Source organism: Lynx canadensis, chromosome B1 (assembly GCF_007474595.2).
Source record: "Lynx canadensis isolate LIC74 chromosome B1, mLynCan4.pri.v2, whole genome shotgun sequence".
NCBI classification, from domain to species: Eukaryota; Metazoa; Chordata; class Mammalia; order Carnivora; family Felidae; genus Lynx; species Lynx canadensis.
This window is the reverse complement of record NC_044306.2, coordinates 109,725,662-109,749,538: the sequence shown is the minus strand read 5'-3', so window position 1 is coordinate 109,749,538 and position 23,877 is coordinate 109,725,662. Positions and strand designations below refer to the sequence as shown.

Sequence of the window (23,877 nt, the reverse complement as noted above, 5' to 3'; positions counted from 1 at the left end):
TTTATTATTCTTTTAATGTCCATGGGATAACTAGTGATGACTCCTCTTTTATCTCTGATACTGGTAAATTGAGTATTTTCTTTTTTTCTTAGATAAACTGGCTAGGCTTTCATGAACTTAGGGCTCTTTTACAGAGCCAGCTTTAATAGAGCCAGCTTTATTGTTGTTGATTTTCTCTATCATTTTCCTCTTTTCAATTTCTTTGGTTTCTGCTTTCTTCAATTTCCTAATGTGGGAGCTTTTAGTTACCGATTTAAGATTTTTTTTCTTTTCTGAAATGTGCATTTAATGCTATAAATTTCCCTCCAAGCACTGCTATTGCTGCATAGCACAGATTTTGATAAGGTGTATTTTCATTTTCATTTATTTCAAAATACTTTAAAAAATTTATCTTAAACCTGCCACTTTGATCCATGGATTATTTAAAAAGGTGCTATTTAATTCCAAATATTTGGAGATTTCCTTTGTATTTCTTTTACTGATGCCCAGATTAATTTCATCTTGTTCTGGTAGATAGCATACAATTTATAATTTCTATTATTTCAAATTTGTTTTGGTATATTTTATAACCTAGAATGCAATCTATCTTGGTGAATATACCATTTGAGTTTGAGAAGAATGTGTATTCTGCTATTGCATGGAGTGTTCTAGAAATGTGAATTAGATCAATTTGAATCATAGTGTTGTCATAATTTATATTCTTACTGATTTTTTGCCTACTTTATCAAAAACCGAGAGAGGTATTGAAGTTTCCAACTTTAATACTGGCTTTGTCTTCTTTCCTTTAACTTCCATCAATTTCTGTCTCATTTATTTTCATGATCTTTTGTTAGATGAATGCATTATTAGGTTTGTTATGTTTTCTTGGAGAACTGACCCCTTTATCATTAATGCAATGTCCTTTTATGCCTGATAATATTTCTCATTCTAAAGTCTGCTTTGTCAGAAGTTATATAACTACTTTTGATTAATGTTAGCATGACATATCTGTACCTGTATCTTTCATTTTATGCTATATGAATCTTTATATTTAAAGTGATTAGTGTAGGGGTGCCCGGGTGGCTCAGTTGGTTAAGCGTCTGACTTCGGCTCAGGTCATGATCTGGCAGTTTGTGGGTTTGAGCCCTGCGTAGGTTTCTGTGCTGACAGCTCAGAGCCTGGAGCCTGCTTCCGATTCTGTGTCTCCCCCTCTGTCTACCCCTCCACCACTCGTGCTCTGTCTCTCTCAAAAACTAAATAAACATAATTTTTTTTTAATTTAAAGTGATTAGTATAGACAACATATACTTGGGTGTTATTTTTGTATCCACTCTAACAATCTTTCTTAATTGGTATGTATAGACCATTTTACATTTAAAGTAGGTATTGATACAATTGAATTTACATCTACCATGTTTGCAACTTTTCTGTTCATGGAATTTATCATTTTCCCCTTTTTTCTGCCTTCTCTGGTTTCAATTAAGCATTTTTACATGATTCCATTTCATCTTCTCTCTTGATGTATCAATTATACTTCTTAAAAAGGAGTGGTTGCCCTAGATTTTAAAATATATATTTTTATATAATCTAAATTCACTTTCAAATGACATGGTGTCTCTTCACATGTAGCTGACACAACTTCCAGAGTGTTTCCAATTCCTTCCTCTCATTCCTTGTGACAATGTTGTCATTCATTTTACCTATCCATATGCTATAGCCACCTAGTACTTTGCTACTATTATTGCTGTAAACAGTTATTTTACAGATATTACTAAATGTAATAAAAATAAATATTTATTTTAATTTTATTTGTTCCTTCTCTATTCCTCTTCCTTTCTTTAATGAATTCAAGTTTATGACATATATACATTTGTATTATATATAATATAGCTGTTATTCATGTTTATATTACACATAGCACATACTATGTTATTTATAATATTTATATTATTTATAAATAATATATAGTATATAACATAAATATGTAATTTTCGGGGGTTTTGATTGAATAACTTTAAAAAAAAACATTTTATTTTTTAGAGTGGGAATCATTTCACAGAAAAATTCAATGGAAGATACAGAGATCTCTCATAGATCCCATGCCTTCACATACCAATAGCTCTCCCACTATCAAAATTCTTCACGAATGATGTATTTGTTACTATTGATGAACCTACATTTACAAATCATTATTACCAAAGGTTGATGGTTATGTTAAAATTCACTCTTGGTATTGTACATTCTACGACTTTTAACAAATGTGTGATGGAATATATCCACCATTACAAAAATCTGTGCTCTGCCCTATTCATCCCTCTGTCTCCACTAACCCCTGGTACCTACTGATCCTTTTACTGTCCCCATAGTTTTGCTTTTTCCAGAGTGTTATAGTTGGAGTCATACTGATTGGCTTCTCTTTTTTGTCCAGATTGGCTTCTTTCACTTAGTAATGTACATTTAAGTTTCCCCCATGTTTTTTCATGACTTGATAGCTCATTTCTTTTTCGCACTGAGCAATATTCCATTTTTAAATGTACTATAGTTTAATGATCTATTCACCTACTGAAGGACATCTTTGTTTCTTCCAATTATCAATAAAGCTGCTATAAATATTCATGTGCAGATTCTTATGTGGACATGTTTTCAAGTCATTTGGGTAAGTAGCAAGGCATGTAATTGCTGGACCATAAAGTAGTAAGAGTGTGTTTATATTAAGAAACTACCAAAGAAACTGCCAAAATGTCTTACAAAGTAGCTGTACCATTTTGGATTTCCACCAGAAATGAATGAGAGCATTTGTTTCTCTACATTCTTGCCATCATTTAATATTGTCATTATTTTGGATTTTGACCATTTTAATAGGTTTATAGTGTAATCTTGTTGTTATAATTTGCATTTTCATGATAACATGTGGAACATCTTTTCATATTCTTATTTGCCATCTATATATCTTTTTTTTTTTTGGTACATTCATTTTATTTTATTTTTTTTATATGAAATTTATTGACAAATTGGTTTCCATACAACACCCAGTGCTCATCCCAAAAGGTGCCCTCCTCAATACCCATCACCCACCCTCCCCTCCCTCCCACCCCCCATCAACCCTCAGTTTGTTCTCAGTTTTTTAACAGTCTCTTATGCTTTGGCTCTCTCCCACTCTAACGTCCTTTTTTTTTTTTTTTTTTTTTTTTTCTTCCCCTCCACCATGGGTTCCTGTTAAGTTCTCATCTTCTTTAGTAGGTGTCTGTTAAGAAATTTTGTCCATTTTTAAACCAGTTGTTCATTTTCCTATTGTTGAGTTTTAAAGTTCTTTGTATATTTTAGATAAGAGTCCTTTATCAGATACTGTCATTTGCAAATACTTTCTTCCAGTCTATAGCTTGTCTTTTTATTATTTTGTGAATAGAAAGACAGTGTTTTGTGTAGCAGTTTTTAATTTTAATGAAATACAACTAATCGATACTTTTTTTCATGAATTGAACTTCTGGTGTTGTATGTAAAATGTCATCACCATACAAAATATTATCTATATTTTCTTTTATGTTATTTTCTAGGAGTTTTATACTCTTGCATTTAATATTTAGGTCTATGATCCATTCTGACTTAATTTTTGTGAGGTATATAATGTCTATGTCTAGATTAATCTTTTTTTGAATGTGCGTATCGAGTTGTTTCAGCACCATTTGTTGACCATTTGTCTTTGTTCCTTTGTCAAATATTAGTTGACACATATATGTGGGCCTAATTATGGGCCCTCTATCCTGTTCCATTCATCTATTTGTGTGTTCTTTTGCCAACACTACACTGTGTCTTGATTGCTGTAGTTTCATAGTAAGTTGTGAAATTGGGTGGCATCACTTTTACAACTTTGTTCCCTTTCAATATTGTGTTGGCTATTTCTGGGTCTCTTGCCTTTCTATATAATCTTTAGAATCAATTTCTTGAATTCAACAAAATAACTTGCAGAGATTTTTTTTTCATGGTATATTCTTCAATTTATTTAGAGTTTCCTTTTTTAAACTGTTTTGTTGAGATATGATTGACACAAAAAGCTATACATATTTAATAATTAATATATACAACATGATGAGTTTAAAGATAAGTACATACTCATGAAACAATCATCACAATCTATTCTGTAAACATATCCATAATCTCTAAAAGTTTCTTCCCACCCCTTTTATTTATTCACTTATTATTATACTTATTATTAATTTTTTACTTGCTGAGATTTTGACTGGGATTGTGCTGAATCTATAGATAAAATTAAGAAGAGCTGATATTTTGATAATATTGAGTCCTCCTGTCCATTAACATGTAATATCAAAATATCAAACATACCTAACATCAAATATCTGTTTATTTTTAAAATGACATCCAATTCTGCACAGGAAACTCCAATCAAAATCAACAAAAGCAGGCCAAAACCAAGACATAACATATTTACATTTGACTCTTCAGATCTATTGAATCAGAAACTCTGGGGGTGGGACCTAGTTTATGTAATTTAATAAACCTTCCATGGGATTCTGATTCTCTAAGATTTGATAACTCTCTTAAATTATAGGGATCCAGAAGAAAACAATTACCAAGAACTCAAAAGAGCAAAGGTGTGTTAGAGTTACGTCACCTTTTCTTAACCTCTTGAATCCTGCTTCTTTCTCTCCTTTCATATCTTTGCTATTCTTTATTATTTCAATAATATATGTTTCTTCTTTCATTAAATGTGGCCACTGCTAAAAGTTGAGTACCACTAATTTAAGCAGTCAGCTTGAATTCCTACCTTAAAAGATTATGTTTAATTGGAGAGCAGATTAGCAATTAGCATTCAATCACTTTTAAAAAGTCTCAACACAACCTTGGTTAAATTATCTCAAGTAGAATTTTACAGTTGCAAGAGGGAAAAGAAGGGAAGATAATTTATGTATTTTTATTTTGCTCAAGGTCCATTAAAATATAAACTTACTGCATGCTGTTAAATATGGCATTTAATGTGTATTTACTTTAGCTTTTCCTATTATATGTACTTTAAAAGGAAAAATAATTAGAGTTCCTCCTATGATTTTTCTCATGGGAATGAATGAATGGAAAATTTAGAAGAAATGAAAATATAAGAAGGAGTCTAAAGGGAAAAAATAAGGATAAGGAACATAGGAAGGAAAGCATTATAAAAGGAGGTAGAAATTTGTCAGATAGAGTTGAAGAGAATCTTATGCAGAGCAATGAGAAAGAATAAGGCTGCTTGTGTGAACATAATAAGTCACTTATATAAATCAAAGGACTTGGACTCAGGAAAACTGATTTAATCCTGTTTCCACCATTAAGTCAATGAGCTTATTTCAATCTCTTGCTATATCTGTTTTTCCATTTGCCCCTTGAGGAAGAGGTTTTTTGTTTTTTGTTTTTTTTTTTTTTTTGCCTCTAAAGAAATCAAAGCCCAAATATTTGAGTACTGTATCCCAGGCCAAGGAATAAAGATCTTAATATATACTTACACCTACTGCATGGGAAAGTTCAATCAATGGTAAGTACTAATGATACATAAATATAACTTTCTTTTTTCTTAAACTGAAGATGGAGTTGAAGGGCTTGCTTAACTTCTGTTCCCCATATCTGGCTGGACTTTGTAAACACAAATGACATGTTAGAAAAAAAAAAAAAAACTGTAGACTTCAAGGGACACTAGACATCCTTTCCCCCTTTTCCCATCTTAAAAATTCAGTGTAATTTTAAGCCTTGAGAAGTTAGCTTAAAGTCAAATACTAATTAGCAGCAAATAATAGGCTCAAACCCAGGTTCTTTAATAACTATTCTGTGATTGGGGGATAAATGTAAAGGTATAAAAAGGAAAGTATCATATACTTAGCTAAAAATGTTTTCTTCTTGTTTAATTTATGGATAACATTATGGTAATAAAAGATGGAAAACCACAGCAGTGTCTCTGAAACCTCTTTGACCTCAGCTGCAGCAATTTCTTGCTTGACACATGTCCAAAGGCAAGGGAATTAAAAGCAAAAATGAACTATTGGGACCTCATCAAGATAAAAAGCTTCTGCACTGCAAAGGAAATAATCAACAAAACTAAAAGGCAACTGACGGAATGGGAAAAGATATTTGCAAAGGACATATCAGATAAAAGGTTAGTATCCTTTGAATTACCAAACTCAACATCTGAAAAACAAATAATCCAGTGAAGAAATGGGCAGAAGACATGAATAGATACTTTTCCAAAGAAGACATCCAGATGGCCAACAGACACATGAAAAGATGCTCAAAATCATTCATTATCAGGGAAATACAAATCAAAACCACACTGAGATACCACCCCACACTGGTAAGAGTGGCTGAAATTAACAACTCAGGAAACAACAGATGCTGGTGAGGATGGGGAGAAACGGGAACCCTCTTGCACTGTTGGTAGGAATGCAAACTGATGTAGCCACTCTGGAAAACAGTGTGGAGTTTCCTCAAAAAATTAAAATAGAACTACCCTAAGACCCAGAAATAGTGCTACTAGGTTTATATCCAAAGGATACAGGAGTGCTGATTCATAGGGCAACATGTACCCCAATGTTTAAGCAGCACTTTCAATAATAGCCAAATTATGGAAGAGCCTAAAAGTCCATCAACTGATGAATGAATAAAGAAGACATGGTGTACATACAATGGAATACTACTTGGCAATGAGAAAGAGTGAAATCCTGCCATTTGCAGCAACGTGAATGGAACTGAAGGGTATTATGCTAAGTGAAATAAGTCAGTCAGAGAAAGGCAGATATCATGTTTTCACTCATATGTGGAACTTGAGAAACTTAACAGAAGACCATGGGGGAAGAGAGGCGGGGGGGGGGGGATAGTTAGAAACAGAGAGGGAGGGAAGCAAACCATAAGACTCTTAAATATAGAGAACTAAAGGTTGATAGGGGGTGAGCAGGGGAGAGGGGAAAATGGGTGATGGGCATTGAGGAGGGCACTTGTTGGGATGAGCACTGGGTGTTGTATGTAAGCAATGAATCATGGGAATCTACCCCCCAAACCAAGAGCACATTGTATACAATGTATGTTAACCAACTTGACACAAATTATATTTTAAAAAATGCATTTTTTAAAGTTTATTTATTTTGAGAGATAGAGCACCTGAGAGCTAGTTGGGGAGGGGCAGAGAGAGAGGGAGAGAGAGAATTTCAAACAGGCTCCACTGTCAGTTCAGAGCCCCATGTGGGACTCAGTCCCACCAACTGTGAGATCATAACCTGAGTCAAAATCAAGAGTCAGAGGACGCTTAACCTTCTGAGCCACCCAGTTACTCCTGAAAATCCATTTTGGCTTGTCTAAAATTCACCAAAAAAGTCAATTCAAGACTGTTATACTCAACTATACTGCTATGCATAAGCAATGCGGGGCATCATCCAAGCAGAATGCTGTCCCTAAAATATATGTATCATAAAGCTTTGAAAATGAAATTCAGGAGCACCTGGGCAGCTCAGTTGGTTAAGTGTCTGACTTTGGCTCAGGTCATGATCTCACAGTTCATAAGTTCCAGCCCCAAATTGGGCTGTCTGCTGTCAGCACAGAGCCCACTTCAGATCCTCTGTCCTCCTCTCTCTCTCTCTCTGTCCCTCCCCTGCTCTCTCTCTCAAAAATAAATAAAAACATTAAAAGATGACATATTTAAAAAAAGGAAATGAAATTAAATTTAACAACTAAATTCTTGAGTGCTGTCTTCTTCCAAGAATAACTCTATGTTCTTAGTAAATAAAAAGGGATAAGCCACACTTTTATACATAAGAAGCCCAGTCTCATATAAGAAAATATGCATATATACTATTATTATACAAGGCAAACTATGATTCATACTATAATTAAAGTTTTCAATTTACACATATAAATTATATGATATATATATATATATGTTCATTTATGATTCATATTTGAAGTTTAACATATTTCCAAGCCCAAAAGCACTCTTATAAAAAATAGTAAGGGAATTCTAGGTCTAGATTAAGCAATAATGCAATTTACATATCATTAATGGCAGTGTATAATTGAGTAATAAAATTCTGGGTCACTCTCATTTTTTGATATTTTGATGAATGTTTCCTCGAAAGTGAGAAAGTTCTGTATGATAGGTCCTAGACTTTTTCTATTGGCTCATTGCCCAGACTGCTCAAAGATTTCAGGTAAAGTAGAAAATCTGGATGGAGACTGGGGTAAACATATGAAATGTGTAATTTTGCATAGGATTGAGAAGCATAGAGGGAAACATTCTTACAAAGTGAAGTAGACTTCTGGCAACCTGTTTGCTTTCTACAGAAAATGTCAAGTTTGGGCTAGTCAACAAGTCAACCACGACCTCATAGATAAAAGCATAGATGAGAACAGCAGCTGTACCTGAATATGGTGCCATTTTCTTATTTAATTGTTTTTGCATGGTCATGATTGAAATATAGTCACACATTCTCCCAGCATGACTGTTAGTGGAAATGCCTTTCATTTTTTAATTCTGTTATATAAGATAGTTCTAAATGTCTATTTCTTTCTCCACCATATGTTGGTATTGTGTCTACCACAGCAAAACTTACATGTTTGTGAGAAACTCTGGAATCCTTCTATATATGGTGGTAGCAGAAAAGACATTCCATTCTCATTGCTTTGTACATGGGAAATGCCATTTTTAGAATTTTTTTAAAGTATGCCAAGAAACTGTGCTGTTTGGACTGAGAAAGCTCAGTGGCATGTATCTGCCAACTCCTGCTACTTTTGTGAGGTCATTACTAAGCTATCTTTTGAAATGTTTATGCCAACAGCTTTTACATGATGATGATTAATAGGCTTTTCCTGAGAAGTAAATTTAATACAGCTACTTTTCCATTTGATTTAGAATAAATTACATCTATAAACATAAATTAGTATATTCTTTTAACCAAGTATATATGGTTTATTTGTTCTAGACATTGCATAAACATAGAATTCAGATAGACTTTGAAAAATCATCTAGTATAATGCCTTTATTCAATAAAGCAACTAGTATGGCCACTGCACACATTAGTACTATCTAGATTGGGGATGATTCAGGGCCCTAGGGTAGAAGCCAAGGAACCAAAGTAATAGCGAAGCATTTGGGGAATTGTGAAGTCACTTTTTATCAGCCTGAATAGCTTGTACGGTTCACTATAGTTCCATATTTTATCAACTGGTACATACTAGCTGAACATCAGCCATGGTAATATCGAAACTGGAAAGCATGGAAAGCCTTACTCTTTTCTGAGACTCTAATACACATCTCTAATTGATCATGGCACCATTTCCTGCTGAGTCCAAATAAGGTCTCAAATTCTTTCTCAGATCTTCAGGGCCTAACTATCAATCAAAGCAAGTTGTCTATTTTGAGGGGGAAAAACAACAACAACAACAATGACTCTTCATCTGTGATCTGCAAGAATTTTAAACAGATGAGAATTCAAAACTTTAATTCCAGCTATTCTTCAAGATCAGTATTATCTTCCATATAATACTCCAATTCTATCCTCAAGGAAAAACCTTACCTAATTCCATAGGCTCACATTGATATTCAAATATATCTTTCTCTGAAGTCTTATAGTATTTTCTGTGAATCACACATGTTAGTACTTGGTTACACAATAATTTCTTTTTTTTTTTTTTTTATTTTATTTTTTTTTTATTTTTTATTATTCTTTTAAGATTTTTTTTTTTTTATGAAATTTATTGACAAATTGGTTTCCATACAACACCCAGTGCTCATCCCAAAAGGTGCCCTCCTCAATACCCATCACCCACCCTCCCCTCCCTCCCACCCCCCATCAACCCTCAGTTTGTTCTCAGTTTTTAACAGTCTCTTATGCTTTGGCTCTCTCCCACTCTAACCTCTTTTTTTTTTTTTTTCCTTCCCCTCCCCCATGGGTTCCTGTTGAGTTTCTCAGGATCCACATAAGAGTGAAACCATATGGTATCTGTCTTTCTCTGTATGGCTTATTTCACTTAGCATTACACTCTCCAGTTCCATCCACGTTGCTACAAAGGGCCATATTTCATTTTTTCTCATTGCCACATAGTATTCCATTGTGTATATAAACCACAATTTCTTTATCCATTCATCAGTTGATGGACATTTAGGCTCTTTCCATAATTTGGCTATTATTGAGAGTGCTGCTATGAACATTGGGGTACAAGTGCTCCTATGCATCAGTACTCCTGTATCCCTTGGGTAAATTCCTAGCAGTGCTATTGCTGGGTCATAGGGTAGGTCTATTTTTAATTTTCTGAGGAACCTCCACACTGCTTTCCAGAGCGGCTGCACCAATTTGCATTCCCACCAACAGTGCAAGAGGGTTCCCGTTTCTCCACATCCTCTCCAGCATCTATAGTCTCCTGATTTGTTCATTTTGGCCACTCTGACTGGCGTGAGGTGATACCTGAGTGTGGTTTTGATTTGTATTTCCCTGATAAGGAGCAACGCTGAACATCTTTTCATGTGCCTGTTGGCCATCTGGATGTCTTCTTTAGAGAAGTGTCTCTTCATGTTTTCTGCCCATTTCTTCACTGGGTTATTTGTTTTTCGGGTGTGGAGTTTGGTGAGCTCTTTATAGATTTTAGATACTAGCCCTTTGTCCGATATGTCATTTGCAAATATCTTTTCCCATTCCGTTGGTTGCCTTTTAGTTTTGTTGGTTGTTTCCTTTGCTGTGCAGAAGCTTTTTATCTTCATAAGGTCCCAGTAATTCACTTTTGCTTTTAATTCCCTTGCCTTTGGGGATGTGTCGAGTAAGAGATTGCTACGGCTGAGGTCAGAGAGGTCTTTTCCTGCTTTCTCCTCTAAGGTTCTGATGGTTTCCTGTCTCACATTTAGGTCCTTTATCCATTTTGAGTTTATTTTTGTAAATGGTGTGAGAAAGTGGTCTAGTTTCAACCTTCTGCATGTTGCTGTCCAGTTCTCCCAGCACCATTTGTTAAAGAGGCTGTCTTTTTTCCATTGGATGTTCTTTCCTGCTTTGTCAAAGATGAGTTGGCCATACGTTTGTGGGTCTAGTTCTGGGGTTTCTATTCTATTCCATTGGTCTGTGTGTCTGTTTTTGTGCCAATACCATGCTGTCTTGATGATGACAGCTTTGTAGTAGAGGCTAAAGTCTGGGATTGTGATGCCTCCTGCTTTGGTCTTCTTCTTCAAAATTCCTTTGGCTATTCGGGGCCTTTTGTGGTTCCATATGAATTTTAGGATTGCTTGTTCTAATTTCGAGAAGAATGCTGGTGCAATTTTGATTGGGATTGCATTGAATGTGTAGATAGCTTTGGGTAGTATTGACATTTTGACAATATTTATTTTTCCAATCCATGAGCAGGGAATGTCTTTCCATTTCTTTAAGTCTTCTTCAATTACCTTCATAAGCTTTCTATAGTTTTCAGCATACAGATCCTTTACATCTTTGGTTAGATTTATTCCTAGGTATTTTATGCTTCTTGGTGCAATTGTGAATGGGATCATTTTCTTTATTTGTCTTTCTGTTGCTTCATTGTTAGTGTATAAGAATGCAACTGATTTCTGGACATTGATTTTGTATCCTGCAACTTTGCTGAATTCATGTATCAGTTCTAGCAGACTTTTGGTGGAGTCTATCGGATTTTCCATGTATAATATCATGTCATCTGCAAAAAGCGAAAGCTTGACTTCATCTTTGCCAATTTGGATGCCTTTGATTTCCTTTTGTTGTCTGATTGCTGATGCTAGAACTTCCAGCACTATGTTAAACAACAGCGGTGAGAGTGGGCATCCCTGTCGTGTTCCTGATCTCAGGGAAAAAGCTCTCAGTTTTTCCCCGTTCAGGATGATGTTAGCTGTGGGCTTTTCATAAATGGCTTTTATGATCTTTAAGTATGTTCCTTCTATCCCGACTTTCTCAAGGGTTTTTCTTAAGAAAGGGTGCTGGATTTTGTCAAAGGCCTTTTCTGCATCGATTGACAGGATCATATGGTTCTTCTCTTTTTTTTTGTTAATGTGATGTATCACGTTGATTGATTTGCGAATGTTGAACCAGCCCTGCATCCCAGGAATGAATCCCACTTGATCATGGTGAATAATTCTTTTTATATGCTGTTGAATTCGATTTGCTAGTATCTTATTGAGAATTTTTGCATCCATATTCATCAGGGATATTGGCCTGTAGTTCTCTTTTTTGACTGGGTCTCTGTCTGGTTTAGGAATCAAAGTAATACTGGCTTCATAGAATGAGTCTGGAAGTTTTCCTTCCCTTTCTATTTCTTGGAATAGCTTGAGAAGGATAGGTATTATCTCTGCTTTAAATGTCTGGTAGAACTCCCCTGGGAAGCCATCTGGTCCTGGACTCTTATTTGTTGGGAGATTTTTGATAACCGATTCAATTTCTTCGCTGGTTATGGGTCTGTTCAAGCTTTCTATTTCCTCCTGATTGAGTTTTGGAAGAGTGTGGGTGTTCAGGAATGTGTCCATTTCTTCCAGGTTGTCTAATTTGTTGGCATATAATTTTTCATAGTATTCCCTGATAATTGTTTGTATCTCTGAGGGATTGGTTGTAATAATTCCATTTTCATTCATGATTTTATCTATTTGGGTCATCTCCCTTTTCTTTTTGAGAAGCCTGGCTAGAGGTTTGTCAATTTTGTTTATTTTTTCAAAAAACCAACTCTTGGTTTCGTTGATCTGCTCTACAGTTTTTTTAGATTCTATATTGTTTATTTCTGCTCTGATCTTTATTATTTCTCTTCTTCTGCTGGGTTTAGGCTGCCTTTGCTGTTCTGCTTCTATTTCCTTTAGGTGTGCTGTTAGATTTTGTATTTGGGATTTTTCTTGTTTCTTGAGATAGGCCTGGATTGCAATGTATTTTCCTCTCAGAACTGCCTTCGCTGCGTCCCAAAGCGTTTGGATTGTTGTATTTTCATTTTCGTTTGTTTCCATATATTTTTTGATTTCTTCTCTAATTGCCTGGTTGACCCACTCATTCGTTAGTAGGGTGTTCTTTAACCTCCATGCTTTTGGAGGCTTTCCAGACTTTTTCCTGTGGTTGATTTCAAGCTTCACAGCATTGTGGTCTGAAAGTATGCATGGTATAATTTCAATTCTTGTAAACTTATGAGGGGCTGTTTTGTGACCCAGTATATGATCTATCTTGGAGAATGTTCCATGTGCACTGGAGAAGAAAGTATATTCTGTTGCTTTGGGATGCAGAGTTCTAAATATATCTGTCAAGTCCATCTGATCCAATGTCTCATTCAGGGCCCTTGTTTCTTTATTGACTGTGTGTCTAGATGATCTATCCATTTCTGTAAGTGGGGTGTTAAAGTCCCCTGCAATTACCACATTCTTATCAATAAGGTTGCTTCTGTTTATGAGTAATTGTTTTATATACTTGGGGGCTCCGGTATTCGGCGCATAGACATTTATAATTGTTAGCTCTTCCTGATGGATAGACCCTGTAACTATTATATAATGTCCTTCTTCATCTCTTGTTACAGCCTTTAATTTAAAGTCTAGTTTGTCTGATATAAGTATGGCTACTCCAGCTTTCTTTTGGCTTCCAGTAGCATGATAAATAGTTTTCCATCCCCTCACTCTGAATCTAAAGGTGTCCTCAGGTCTAAAATGAGTCTCTTGTAGACAGCAAATAGATGGGTCTTGTTTTTTTATCCATTCTGATACCCTATGTCTTTTGGTTGGCGCATTTAATCCGTTTACATTCAGTGTTATTATAGAAAGATACGGGTTTAGAGTCATTGTGATGTCTGTATGTTTTATGCTTGTAGTGATGTCCTGGTACTTTGTCTCACAGGGTCCCCCTTAGGATCTCTTGTACGGCTGGTTTAGTGGTGACAAATTCCTTCAGTTTTTGTTTGTTTGGGAAGACCTTTATCTCTCCTTCTATTCTAAATGACAGACTTGCTGGATAAAGGATTCTCGGCTGCATATTTTTGCTGTCTAGCACCCTGAAAATCTCGTGCCAATTCTTTCTGGCCTGCCAAGTTTCAAAAGAGAGATCAGTCACGAGTCTTATAGGTCTCCCTTTATATGTGAGGGCACGTTTACCCCTTGCTGCTTTCAGAATTTTCTCTTTATCCTTGTATTTTGCCAGTTTCACTACGATATGTCGTGCAGAAGATCGATTCAAGTTACGTCTGAAGGGAGTTCTCTGTGCCTCTTGGATTTCAATGCCTTTTTCCTTCCCCAGTTCAGGGAAGTTCTCAGCTATTATTTCTTCAAGTACCCCTTCAGCACCTTTCCCTCTCTCTTCCTCCTCTGGAATACCAATTATGCGTATATTATTTCTTTTTAGTGTATCACTTAGTTCTCTAATTTTCCCCTCATACTCCTGGATTTTTTTATCTCTCTTTTTCTCAGCTTCCTCTTTTTCCATAACTTTATCTTCTAGTTCACCTATTCTCTCCTCTGCCTCTTCCATCTGAGCTGTGGTGGTTTGCATTTTGTTTTGCATTTCCTTTAAAGCGTTTTTCAGCTCCTTGTGACTGTTCCTTAGTCCCTTGATCTCTGTAGCAAGAGATTCTCTGCTGTCCTGTATACTGTTTTCCAGCCCAGCGATTAATTTTATGACTATTATTCTAAATTCACTTTCTGTTATATTATTTAAATCCTTTTTGATCAGCTCATTAGCTGTTGTTATTTCCTGGAGATTCTTCTGAGGGGAATTCTTCCACTTGGTCATTTTGGATAGTCCCTGGTGTGGTGAGGACCTGCAGGGCACTTCCCCTGTGCTGTGGTGTATAACTGGAGTTGGTGGGCGGGGCCGCAGTCAGTCCTGATGTCTGCCCCCAGCCCACCGCTGGGGCCACAGTCAGACCGGTGTGTGCCTTCTCTTCCCCTCTCCTAGGGGCAGGATTCACTGTGGGGTGGCGTGGCCCGTCTGGGCTACTTGCACACTGCCAGGCTTGTGATGCTGGGGATCTGGCGTATTAGCTGGGGTGGGAAGGCAAGGTGCACGGCGGGAGGGGGGGCAGGCTTAGCTCGCTTCTCCTTAGGTGATCCACTTCAGGAGGGGCCCTGTGGCAGCCGGAGGGAGTCAGATCCGCTGCCGGAGGTTTGGCTCCGCAGAAGCACAGAGTTGGGTGTTTGCGCGGAGTGAGCAATTTCCCTGGCCGGAACCGGTTCCCTTTGGGATTTTGGCTGGGGGATGGGCGGGGGAGATGGCGCTGGCGAGCGCCTTTGTTCCCCGCCAAACTGAGCTCTGTCGTCCGGGGGCTCAGCAGCTCTCCCTCCCTTTGTCCTCCAGCCTTGCCGCTTTGCGAGCAGAGCTGTTAACTTATGACCTCCCAGACGCTAAGTCGCGCTTGCTGTCTGAACACAGTCCGTCAGGCCCCTCCGCTTTTGCAAGCCGGACTCGGGGGCTGTGCTTGGCTGGGGAGCCGCCCCACCGCCCCGGCTCCCTCCCGCCAGTCCGTGGAGCGCGCACCGCCTGGCCGCCCTTCCTACCCTCTTCCGTGGGCCTCTCGTCTGCGCTTGGGTCCGGTGACTCCGTTCTGCTAATCCTCTGGCGGTTTTCTGGGTTATTTAGGCAGGTGTAGGTGGAATCTAAGTGATCAGCAGGACGCGCGGTGAGCCCAGCGTCCTCCTACGCCGCCATCTTCCTGCCAAGATCTTCCACAATAATTTCTATTACCTGCTAATTGTTTCATGTTTGGATGCCTTACTCCCTTTAGCAAAATGAGCAGCTACTATTTAATAAAAATATATGTAATAAATGTATACATTTTATATATACAAATATATATAATATATGGTTTGATATAAATATAATATATTATATATATTATATTATTTCTATTTCTTATATTTACCATAGATGTATCTACATATTATATATTGCTTATATTTGCTGTTACTACATATCTACTTTAATAGTTACTGTTAACTACAGTACTGCAGCTACATGTAGCTGTTACTACATACTACTTTAATAAATTATCATGAACTTAGTGGCTTAAAGCAACACAATTATATTATTTACAGTCATATAGGCTTGAAATCCAACATGGATTTCACTGGCCCAAATCAAGGTGTTGGCAGGGCAGATTCCTTTTTTTTTTAAATTTTTATAAGTTTATGAATTTTGAGAGAGACAGAGACAGCATGAGGAGGGGAGGGGAGGAGAGAAAAGGAGGGAGAGAAACCTAAGCAGGCACCACACTGCCAGCTCAGACCCTGATGTGGGGCCTGAACCCAGGAAACCATGAGATCATGACCTAAGCTGAAACCAAGAGTCAGATGCTCAACTAACTGAGCCACCCAGCCTCCTCCGCCCCCTCCTGGCAGATTCCTTTTTGGAAATTATAGCAGAGGTTTGTTTTTCTGCTTTTTCTAGCTTCTTGCTCTTATTAAAATTTAGGCAACAGATAAATCACTCTACTATTAAAAAAAAGGTTTCATTTTTTTTTCATTTTGATTTCTTAGACACTATGTTTTTGTGAGAATGATAGGACTTACTGTAAACATGTTGACTTTATATTGTTTTAGCCAATGAATATGGAAAGCAGCAAAAGAGGTGAACACTGCAGGCTCATGAGGAACTGCTATTGGCAAATTTATGTAAAATCTCTGATTATTTCATATGAAAACTAGATTTTTAAGATTATTCCCAATATTTTAAAAATAATTATTTAAAAACGCTTTGAATGTTTACTAAATATAAAAGCCATTTTCAAAAAAAAACATACAATACTGTGTGTATATATATATATATAAGAGAGAAATAACATTCAGCCAGCAAATCAAACTTTGGAGTTTCTTTGGGTAACACATCACAGCTCTTGCATTCTCATTTTTGTGAATATTGTGTGACAGGAGTATCAGTCTCAGTAGTATTTTACCATCACTTTGCACCTAAAAACAGTCTGTCAAATAAAAAAACAAAAACAAAAAACAGTTAACCACAGCATAATTCTTTAGGAAGACTTAATAATAATTGTCATTTCCTTCAATATTTGTTAATTATATAAATAATTGGGCCACCTTAATTCAAGTTTTACCAGTGGACTTTCACTGGGAATTTTGGACATCCTAAATTGTTCACATGTCAAAACTTTGGTCTTCTTACTAAAATTAGGAATCATTGCAGACCTGGCCAATTGGACTGATTCATCCTCACTGAGAAATGTGTTATACATGGCTATGAATTGAGCACTGTGGACATGACTCGCTGAGTTTCTACTGTGTAATTGGAAAGACCAGCATGATACCCTCTTTCCATAATGCTCACTGAGACCCTATTAATTAATGTTCTTTTTTTTTTTTGTCCTCCTTTCCTGGGTTCCATTGATTTTAAAATTTAAAAAAAAAAGAAAAAAGTAAGAGTTTTATAATTAAGCCAGTGTTCATAAGAAAGTGGCACAGACACAGCATTACACATACTATTGATGACATTTTGGTTTTTCTACAATATCAGAGACCAGTTTGCTACAGCTTAGGCCATTAAATTGACCATTGTGGGTATTTTTAACTAAGAGATAAACTTATGAGTACCTAATTTATTCCAGCACTTCGTTCAGGACTCAATAATACCTTTATTAATTTAATCCATTTCAGAAATTGTGCCCTTCTTCCCTAGTTTATTCTGTCTCCTTGTTGTATTATACTATATATGTCAATTTTTAAAAATACAAAGTAATTGATATTTACTGTATATTGCACTGCAAAAATAGCCAATGGATATATTTCACCTTTTCCTTGTTCCCTTGACTCTATCCTCAAACTGTTGCACACTAGATACAAAATGTGTATTTTCTTTCTGTGAAGCTAGGCAACATAGGAGTTTCATGGCATGCTACGCTTATGGTCATCCACTCTACAGGTAAAACCCATAGACATTACAGCCCCTGCTGCCATGCTGCAGATGTAACGATTAAGTGTGTGTGAGAGTGTGGTTGGCAAACATATCTACCTTGTGATTTCCACAGTGAGGCAGCTGAGGTGCTTCCTGGTTAAAGTGTCACGAGAATTTTGGTGTTTCCCAATGGCTTCCGGGCTTGAGGCACATGGGACAAAAGCTGTGTGGTGAACTTACTCAGGAGAACCGTCACATGCATTCCTTACCATTATCCCAGCACCTAGAAATCATGGCTTTCCCCAAAGTCATTTGTTTATGATGCCAGCTCCCTCACAAATGCTCCCTCACAAATGCTATTATTCCTGAGTGTAAAAAATTGACAAATTTCCTCATCATAAGCCTCTTGTCTTTCTGTTATCTTTTCCTTGTTTTTTTGTTTTTGGTTCTCTCCTATTTTAGCAATAGTAACAACTACATTTATTGACTAACCCCCATGTGCCAAGCTTCAAGTTAAGCACTTGTGCATGATGATATTGAAGCAGCATCATAACTTCATAGTATAGATTATAGTGTCAACCCTCTGTTGTAGATGACAAAACTGAGGCTCAGAGAGGTTAAGTCACTTACTCCAGGTCTCACAGCTAGTAAGAGCTATATCAAGGACTCTATGTTATAAGCAGTAATTATGTTACTTAAAGTGGACATTTTTTGATGATCAGTCTGGTGTGAACATGGAATAACACCATGGAGAGGCATAGGAAAATGAAAGAGATTTGTCCTAGAGCAGGAAAGTACCTGCATGCTGTGCAGGAGACCACACAGGAGGAGTACGATGAGAGTGGGGGCTCAGAGAAGCTGGTGGGAAACTGAGAGAGTGAAGATCTGTGGACAAGTACCTATATTGGAGGTCAGAGCGAAGTATACAAACAAAAGGGTGAGGGAATTTCACTGATGTATTTGAACACTAGGTCAGAGTCAGGGGAGGGCAAGAAGGGGAAGTGCGGCAGGGACCAACCTTACACTGCTGCACCTGGTCACTTAGGTGGGGTTCTCACAGCCTATTTGTGAGGATGCTGAGGCATCAGGAAAATATGAAGTTTTAAACATGTACCATTTAAGCTCTAACCCAAATGTGTCCAATTCCCAAGTGTCTCCTTAAAACCCTAAACTTTCCTGCTGCTTATTAAATTTCACTGGTCACAGATCTTTATAGTTATTTTTAAAATATATCGGGACACCTGGGTGGCTCAGTTGGTTAAGTGTCTAACTTCAGCTCAGGTCATGATCTCATGTCTCATGGGTTTGAGCCTCGTGTTGGGCTCTGTGCGGACAGCTCAGAGCCTGGGGCCTGCTTTGGATCCTGTGTCTCTTTCTCCCCCTCTGCCCCTCCCCCACTCATGTGCTCTCTCTCGCTCTCGCTCTCTCTCTCTCTCAAAAATAAGCGTGAAAAAATTTTTAAAAATATATTAATATCTTCATTTCCATGATTTCTTGTCAGCTACTTCGGGTTAAATGATTCTAAAATCTTCAGGTGATATCTTTAAACACTGGTTGTTGTCTTACAATATGAATTTGAACAGATAAGTCATCACTAAATCTTTCCCAAATGACAAAAAATGTCTGATTGAACATGCACATTTTAGATAGCCTAAAATAGTTTTTAATCGAGAGAAAGGAAAGAAAGGTTTGTCTTTATTCATGGGAGAAATTTAAAGTGTTTCCAAATGTAAGTAACAAGGGTTATTAAAATAGCTCCCTCAGTTTTTACATCCAGTTTAGAATATGTAAATATGGATTTAAAAAGGCATTTTAACCAGGGTAACAAAATGTTCTTTGTGCATTATTGCACTCAAAGCAGAGAGCCCATTTTCCGTCAGGTATAATTTTATTACTATCACCCTTTTTCATTCTTAGTATCCCCCAAATTAAACCTTTTGTTTTCTCTCTTTCCTTTTCTTTCTTTTTTCTTTTCTTTTCTTTTTTCTTTTCTTTCCTTTCCTTTTCCTTTCCTTTCCTTTCCTTTCCTTTCCTTTCCTTTCCTTTCCTTTCCTTTCCTTCTTCCTTCCTTCCTTCCTTCCTTCCTTCCTTCCTTCCTTCCTTCCTATCTATCTATCTATCTATCTATCTATCTATCTATCTATTTAAATTTAAATCCAAGTTAGTTAAATATAGTGTAATAATAATTTCAGGAATAGAATTGAGTGATTCATCACTTACATATAACACCCAGTGCTCATCCCAACAAGTGTCTTCCTTAATGCCCCTCAACCCTTTACCCTTATCCCCCCACCCAAAACCCCACCAGCAACCCTGTTTGTTCTCTGTATTTAAGAGTCTCTTATGGTTTGTCTCCCTGTCTGTTTTTATATTGTTTTTGCTTCCTTTTCCTTATGTTCATCTGTTTTGTTTCTTCGATTCCCCATAAGAGTGAAATCATATGATATTTGTCTTGCTCTAACTTATATCACTTAGCATAATACACTCTAGTTCCATCCATGTTGTTGCAAGTGGCAGGATCTCATTCGTTTTCATTGTCAGGTAGTATTCCATTATATACATACACCACAGCTTCTTTATCCATTCATCAGTTAATGGACATTTGGGCTTTTCCATAATTTGGTGATTGTCGATAGTGCTGCTTTGAACATTGGGGTGCTTATGCCCCTTTGAATCAGCATTTTCATATCCTTTGGATAAATACCTAGTAGTACAATTGCTGGGTCGTAGGGAAGTTCTATTTTTAATTTTTTGAGGAACCTCCATACTGTTTTCCAGAGTGGCTGAACCAGTTTGCATTCCAACTAAAAGTGCAAAGCGTTCCTCTTTTTCAGCATCCTTGCCAACATCTCTTGTTGCCTGAGTTGTCAATTTTAGCCATTCTGACAGGTGTGAGATGGTAACTCATGGTTTTGATTTGTATTTCCCTGATGATGAGTGATGTTGAGCATCTCTTCCTGTGTCTGTTAGCCATCTGGATGTCTTCTTTGAAAAAGTGTCTATTCTTGTATTTTGCCTATTTCTTCACTGGATTATTTGTTTTCTGCGTGTTGAGTTTGGTATGTTCTTTATAGATTTTTGATACTAACCCTTTATATTGATAGTTAATTTGCAAATATCTTCTCCCATTCTGTTGGTTGCCTTTTAGTTTTGCTGATTGTTTCCTTCTCTGTGAAGAAGCTTTTTATTTTGAGGAGGTCCCAGTAGTTCATTTTTGCTTTTGTTTCCCTTGCCTCCGGAGACGTGAGTAAGAAGTTGCTGCGGGCAAGATCAAAGAGGTTTTTGCCTGCTTTCTCCTAGAGGATTTTGATGGCTTCCTGTCTTACATTGAGATCTTTCATCCATTTTGAGTTTATTTTTGTGTATGGCGTAAGAAAGTGGTCCAGGTTCATTCTTCTGCATGTCGCTGTCCAGTTTTCCAGCACCACTTGCAGAAGAGACTGTCTTTATTCCATTGGATATTCTTTCCTGCTTTGTCAAAGATTAGTTGGCCATACGTTTGTGGGTCCATTTCTGGGTTCTCTATTCTGTTCCATTGATCTGAGTGTCTGTTCTTGTGCCAGTACCATACTGTCTTGATGGTTACAGCTTTGTAGTGTAGCTTGAAGTCTGGGATTATGATGCCTCCTGCTTTGGTTTTCTTTTCCAAGATTGCTTTGGCTATTCAGGGTCTGTTCCATACACATTTTAGGATTATTTGTTCTAGCTCTGTGAAGAATGCTGGTGTTATTTTGATAGGGATTGCATTGAATATGTAGATTGCTTTGGGTGGTATCAACATTTTAACAATATTTGTTCTTCCTATCCAGGAGCGTGGAATCTTTTTCTTTTTCTTTCTTGTGTGTGTGTGTGTGTGTGTGTGTGTGTGTGTGTGTGTCGTCTTCAATTTCTTTTATAAGGTTTCTATAGTTTTAAGTGTATAGATTTTTTACCTCTTTGGTTAGATTTATTCCTAGGTATTTTATGGGTTTTTTGTGCAACTGTAAATGGGATCGATTCCTTGATTTCTCTTTCTGTCACTTCATTGTTGGTGTGTAGGAATGCAACCAATTCCTGTGCGTTGATTTTATATCCTGCAACTTTGCTGAATTCATGAATCAATTCTTTGGTGGAATCAAATTCTTTGGTGGAATTCTTCGGTGGAAGAATCAATTCTTTGGTGGAATCAAATTCTTTGGTGGAATTCTTCGGTGGAAGTTTTTTGGTGGAATCTTTTGGGTTTTCCATATAGAGTATCATGTCATCTGCGAAGAGTGAAAGTTTGACCTCCTCCTGGCCGATTTGGATGTCTTTTATTTCTTTGTCTTGTCTGATTGCAGAGGCTAAGACTTCCAATACTATGTTGAATAACTGTGGTGAGAGTGGACATCCCTGTCTTGTTCCTGACCTTAGGGGGAAAGCTTTTTATCTTAATGAGGTTCCAGTAGTTCACTTCTGCTTTTCTTTCCTTTGCCTTCTCCCTGTCAATGGTTTTGGGGAGCAGATTTCTTGTTAGTCCACTGAGAGTGTTTTCACTCTTTCTCTATCTTTCTCTCCAGCTACTTTAGGGAGGACTGCTTTTCTTACATGATTGCAGTACAACACTCTTCCCCTTTCCCTTTCTCTCTCTGTCTTCTCTCTATGAAAATGGCTCCCTGCCCTCCGCCACTTTTCTCTTCCCCAGTTCACCTCTCCCTACCATGTACCTGCTGTGTTCTGTGCTCAGGTAATGCAGATTGTTGTGTTAATCCTTAGATCAATTTCCTAGGTGTTCAAAATGATTTGGTGCTGATCTAGCTGCGCTTCAGGGATGAGATAAGCTCAGGGTCTCCATGCTGCTCCATCATCTTTAATGTACTTTTGTTTCTGATTGAGTTAAAACACATAATATTAAATCTTGGGATAACATCAAGGTCATGAAACAAATCTCCTTTTTTTAGAGGTGAGAAAGGAAAGTCCCAATTCCACAATGATAAAATGTTTACATGTGCTTATGGTCACTCAGAATAATTTCTGGGGCTCCTTGTAGCTAAGTTATGTGTCATATGACTCCAGTCTTTGGAAGGGATGAAAACTGAAGTATATTATGATAGCTTCCAAAAACTTTCCCAAAGAGACAGCTGGAATGTCTCCTTTGCCCTCTTCTTTATTTTTTCCTATTTTACTACAGGAGCTTATAGGTCACTCACTTAGGCCAAAAGAATGAAGGTTGTATCTCAGAAAGAGAGGAGAAAAGGAAACAAACTTTACCTTACTTAAACTGCTTCTATTTTTCTATAACTCACAGAGACACTAATTCCAACTAGTATGCAACTGCATTGTCAGGAAGTAATCATAAATCTCTTCACTGTATACTCTACCATATCTACATCTGTACACAGAAGAACATGGAAATAAAGGAGATACATTATCCTCAAGCCAGTAAAATCTATGCCCTGTGAATAGATTAGTGAATTGGTGACAGTAAACAAGAATATCTACAGCTTCACAACTGAAGAGTTTTTTAATTTTATTTTTAGCAATTCCTTTGAGCTATACTTTATGTCAAATCAATGCATATATTTAAAGTATACAGTTTAATAGGTCTTGACACATGTATACATAAGGGCTGGTTGTATACTTAAATCTAGAGAGAGGTGAGTGAGGCACTCATCTTGGATGCATTATTTAAGGGAGCACCAAAACACACATTTATCAAGATAAATAATATTTTAAAAAATCAGTTGACAATCTATGACCTATGGGCTATCCATTTTGTAAGTAACGTTGTATTGAAACCAGAACTTGGAGTAGGGTGAGTTGAGTGAGATAGGGTCCTGCAACTTCAGTTGGATCTTGTCTTCATTTAAAATTTTGATGTTTGTTTTTCACATTAAAAAATAATTTGAATTTTAAGAAATGTATTATTTATCTTGATTACTGAGTGTTTGTCTTCTCTCACCCCCTCTTCTGATATCTTGCCAAGTATTAGGTGCAATCTAAGGAGAGTTTGCATTGCCTTAATAGAACGCTTACACTGGGAATCAGGTAGACCAGCTGTTTCTGACTGATCTTAGAGGAAGGTCACACTGCACAATAGTGTGCTAAACATTTTCCAGGGATG

At 37.0% G+C, this 23,877-nt stretch overlaps 1 pseudogene; it reads left to right on the top strand.

Annotated features, from left to right (window-relative positions):
- The first annotated feature begins 18,542 nt into the window (after positions 1–18,542).
- The window catches only part of LOC115513021, a 54,672-nt pseudogene continuing 49,337 nt past the window's right edge, over positions 18,543–23,877 (top strand).